We start from the raw sequence: 5401 nt of genomic DNA, 5'->3' as shown, positions 1-5401 counted from the left end.
GTGGCATGGGCAGCTTGCATGTCTGGAAAGGCACCATTAATGCAGAGAACTATGTTCAGGTTCTAGAACAACATATGCTCCCATCTAGACGTCATCTCTTTCAGGGAAGACCCTGCATTTTTCAACACGATAATGCCAGACCACATTCTGCAGCAATCACAACATCATGGCTACGTAGGAGAAGGATCCGGGTACTGAAATGGCCAGCCTGCAGTCCAGATCTTTCACCTATAGAGAACATTTGGTGCATCATAAAGAGGAAGGTGCGACAAAGAAGGTCCAAGACGATTGAACGGTTAGAGGCCTGTATTAGACATGAATGGGAGAGCATTCCTATTTCTAAACTTGAGAAACTGGTCTCCTCTGTCCCCAGACGTCTGTTGAGTGTTGTAAGAAGAAGGGGGGATGCCACACAGTGGTAAAAATGGACTTGTCCCAACTTTTTTGGGATTTGTTGACGCCATGAAATTTGGAAACAACAGATTTTTCCCTTAAAATGATACATTCTCTCAGTTTAAACTTTTGATCTGTGATTTGTGTTCTATTCTGAATAAAATATTAGATGTTGGCACCTCCACATCATTGCATTCAGTTTTTATTCACAATTTGTTTAGTGTCCCAACTTTTTTGGAATCCGGTTTGTAGGATGTCCAACAAACTGGTCAAATGTCATACGGTCTTTAACTTTATGCTTTAAGTAGGATATTTAGAGAACTCATAAACCTGCAGAGTTCAGTGTTTTATTTTTTATAAAATTGGTAAAAATTATATATTTTTTCTTTCTTTACATGAATCTGGCCTTTTCTTTGTATTAAAATGTAAAAAAAAAAAAAATCAGTAAATGTTAATATTATTAGTAAGACTTATTTAATTTAATAATATCACCCCCACCGGGTGGAAAAGCCATTTCCAACAAAGCTGTGGTCCATGGGCCACCAGCTGACAGTACACAGTTGTAGCAGGTTTTGTGGCTCCGGACACATCGTGATTAGTAACAAAGTGGCAAAAATGGCTCTTTTTATTGCAAAGGTTGCAAACCCCTGTCCTATTCTGTCCTAAATGGAAAGTAAAGATTCACTCTGAAAACCACGCTGTCTGTGTTGATTCTGACGTGACGCGTGCAGCAGTGGGAGGACTTCATCAGGACTTCTCCCCTGCAGTTTTTCTTTGATTATGAACAGGTTATGTGAAGAAGACCATCTCAAATCACATCAGCAAGATCAGATGTCTCAAAGTTTTGTGAAGTATAATCAGACCTTGACCGCCGCCCGCCAGACTCACCACTCTTTTGTCAAATCACGTCATTGTGAATCTCTAACGTCATATTTTTTTTATACAAATTCTCTCCTCTGTGCACATTTGGGCTTTGTCTTTCCACGAATGAGCCATTTTTGTTTCTTTTTATGTCTTTAAAAACATGTTCTGTAGATTTTTTTTTTATTTCCTCGCCGCCTCGGTCAGCTGTTGCTCAAAACTATCTTTTGCACAAATTTCTACACCAGCAGAAAAACCGGGAAGTAAACATTCCCACTTTAAATTTATGTGCCGAGTTCAGATTTCTGACCAGTTACACATTAGTTCTTGAACACCACAGTGGAAAGAAAGTTCTTCACAGATGACGTGTTGAGAACGAGCTGCAAGAACTCTCAAAGTCACAGCCCTGCGAGAGAGAACAAATGTCTTGCTTCTTGCAATGTAGCAGCCTTTAAAACACTGTTTTTGAATGCTTTTTACGTGAAAATACAGTTATGTGCTCAGACAGTTTTTGCCAGGATGGTTCATTTAGACTGAGCAGAAACTATATGAGCACCATGTGCGAGTCGTGCAGACTGCGTCAAATGAGAGCTGTAACCAGTCATGAGGTTTAAAAATCATTAAAATCCGAGTTTCCTCTTTCAGCTATCAAAATAAGGCCCGGTGGAACAAAAGACCATCCGACTCACTGTACAGACACAGTTCCATTAGCCATGTGTGCGTGCATTAATGCCCACACATTTGTGTGTCCTGTATTTTCAATAAAGCAGAGAGGGACACATCTGCGGACAATAAAAAGCAAACAAAGAGTGGAAAATGAAAATCCCACAATGCTTTGTTCTCATGTCTTCGCTCCAGCCGGGCACTCTCCGACTTTCCCTCTCCTGTCTCTCGCTCTGGTTGTCATGGATAGCTGGGCAACGTACTCCCCGTGTTGACCAGCAGGGCCACAGATTGAGCCTCCCTACCCCCCACCGAATCCCCATCCTCCTATGGAGAAAGAGAGTAGCCGTTAAGATTGGCGTCCTGCTGGGGTTTAGTCTTTGCACTCTATACCCCCTCCCTTGTCTCACCCTTCAACCTTCACCCTTCACTCCAAATGAAACGAGTGTAAGCCAGGAGACCCCTGCATGTTCGCCTGTATGTGTATGCATGTGCATGTAAAGCCCCCCCAGTATGCAGCCAGTGGCATGGAGGGCCAAAAATCCCCCACTCAGTGGTTGGTCCTCCCTCCACCTCATTGCCCCTTCGCATTTCTGCTTGTAAATACAAAGAGTGGGGGAAAAAGCCCACATTACAAGCTCCTTAAGGGTCAAGGACAGGCCCCACTTTGAAAAGCTTCTAAGAGTCTTATTGTTGAATCACATAGCTGCCGATTACACCCTCTGTCATCTCTGCACAGATTTGGTCTTTTTAAACACACAACAAGAGAACTTCAAGTGAATGAGGCCGCCAGCAGACGTGCGGGGTGAATTCATACAGGCAGAACATCAATGGAATAAACCAGATGTAGCATTACGGCCCCAAAATGAGGATTTGGCTCAGAGATTTCATACCTGAGCAGCAGTCGTGTGGAATGTGAGAAAAGACCTTGCTGTGAATGAAGTGCTGCTGCGTTTCAGTCCCTGACTTACGTGGTGCCGTTAAAACAGGAAAGGACTTTGTTTCGTTTCTTTTTTTTTTTTTTCCCCAGGAGGAAACCATGAATCTTTGGTTACGTTTTTTCTTTTATTTTTTAATCTAAAGATACATTTTGTTTCAGAGCGTTATAAACTGGAGAGCTGAAAATGTTGGTGAGCACGTACTGTATCTTTCTATTCATTTAAAAAAATGCTTTCTTCAGTGTTTTTAGTTTTTAATCTTTTGAATATTATTTCTGATTGACATGAGGCCACCTGTCAATCAGTCCAATACGCGTGTCAGCACTGACCAATAAGTGATCAAAATCAGTACCGAAATGAAACGGTTAGAACCTAGTATTTAAAAAAAACTATGCAAACATGGTACTCAAAATTTTTGTCCTAAAAGTATTTCCATCAAATAAAACTTTGCTCATTTTTTTTTTACCAAGTTTGCAGCAAGAATTTGAAGGATTTTGATATTTTGTGTAGGAATATCCTCACACATGCAAATGATCTTATGACCTGTAAATTATTTGTTGTTGGCAGCCATATACTTACAACAATACCCAACATTCCTGTCTGACTTAGCTGTACTTTATTTATAATTAGTAAAGATCTGAAGTTAAAAAAAAAAGAAGTAAAAAGATGGGTGGGGCACTGGGAGCCAGGTGTACCCAGCTCTGTCAAAGGAAAATGTTAGTCAGTGACAGGAAGTTACTGTGAGAAGGCAAGAAGTCTTTCAAAATAAAATATAAAAATTTAAATGTAGGGCGGCTGTGGTTGAGTGGTTAGAGCAGTCGTCCTCCAATGCAAGAGTTGGGGGTTCAAATCCAGCAGTCAGATGCCAAAGTGTCCCTGGGCAAGACACTGAACCCCTCATTGCCTCTGATGTGTGTCCCATCGGTGTATGAATGTGATAAAGCTCTGATTATTCTCTTTAGAATGATTTGTTCAATTAGCTTTGTAGAGATCTAGTAGAGTGCTGTGTGAATGGGTAAACGAGGGCACAGATTGTGTTGTAAAGTGCTTTGAGTAAATTGATCAGATAAAAAGGTGCTATATGAGTAGTCCATTTAAATTTAGCTGCAGGAGCTGCACCCCCTTTTCCTCTAACAACATTGTTGGGGTTTTGCCTTATGAATGCTTTGTGGTCAGAGGGATTTTGTGAAAAATCATCAGGAAAAAATGGTTAAACGTTGTCAGTGGGGAACATGCAATTCAGACAGCGTTACCCTGAGCGTTTAGAGAGTGAAATACAGTTTATTTAATTTCCAAACCCTAAACGGAGAGTCTGGAAAAATGTAAAAGATGGGTAAAGCAGCCGACGTCATGAGCAGCTGAATACAACAGTGATAAATAGAAACTACCTCATGTTCAACTGCATGAAGGTAACTGCAACTAAAACCTCAATTTTTTTGTCATAATTACATTGTATGCTTAATTATTAAATTAAAGGTTAACGCTTAAAGCTAGTTTGTGTGTTTTGTGTGTATATATACAGTATGCAGTAACTTCTGGTTGCATAAGTTTAATCTTTGTTTGCTATGATAAGTTAAAACTAAATCGATTTTTGCTTTAAGTGTCGTGAGTGGGTTGTGTATTCTTAATAAGCCAGACACAGGAAGGCAAAAAAACGTCTTTATTAATTTGGCTGCTGGTTGCTGGAGTCTGGGTCCAAGGCGGGAGTCCAATCTTAAAAGACAGAGAGGTTAGTGACTTTGGAGAGGACGAGGAGATTCTGTGGTTACAGTAAAAGTCACTAACCTTCTCAGTCTGTACGTGGCAGGTGCTGCTGTCACGCTGGTGCCAGTGACGTCGCTTGTGCAGAGTGAGCTGCAGCAGCAGAGCAGACTTTGGAGCTATTCAAGGTCTATGGGGACCGTGGCAAATCCAAATCCATGGTTCATGATTAGTAGCAGGGGTCATACACAGGGTCGCAGGGAGCAGAAGACAGAGCCAAATCAAGATCCGAAGTCGTGGTCATTAAGAAAGGCACAGAGTCAAAAACCGTGGTCAGAAAGACAGACAAAATCCAAAAGGGGCAGAGAAGGTGAGGAGTCAAGAAACAGGCGAGGGTTCAAGGCTATGAAACAAGATATTATGAATGGCTTTACTATCAGGGACCACGAGAGGTGTAATAATTAGGCAGAGAGGGAGCATGGAGCTTAAATAGAGATCTGAACAGGTGCATGGAATGAATGCTGAATGATGTGGAGGAGACAAGGGAGGCGTGGCATGGCTTGGAGGGAGCAGGCTTGAGCAGAAGGTGGGTGACACAGGTAAAACAAAGCAGGGAACAGAAACATGATGACAGCGGAGCAGAAACCTGGCATGAGGGGCTGAGAGAGAAACGGAGCAGGGCTGAACTTGAAGGAGAAAACAAGCATAAGGAAAATAAGCGTATGGAAATGAGAAACCTAAACTATGGCATGAGGGGGCCAATGACATAGGCAGGAATGTGGCATGACTAGCAGAGATGTGAGCAGAGGGGGGGGGGGGGGTCAGCGGGGCACAAAGTGTTTATT

The sequence above is a fragment of the Nematolebias whitei genome, chromosome 10, assembly GCF_014905685.2.
Source record: "Nematolebias whitei isolate Nwh7 chromosome 10, NemWhi1, whole genome shotgun sequence".
Lineage (NCBI taxonomy): Eukaryota > Metazoa > Chordata > Actinopteri > Cyprinodontiformes > Rivulidae > Nematolebias > Nematolebias whitei.
This window is presented reverse-complemented; position numbering follows the sequence as displayed.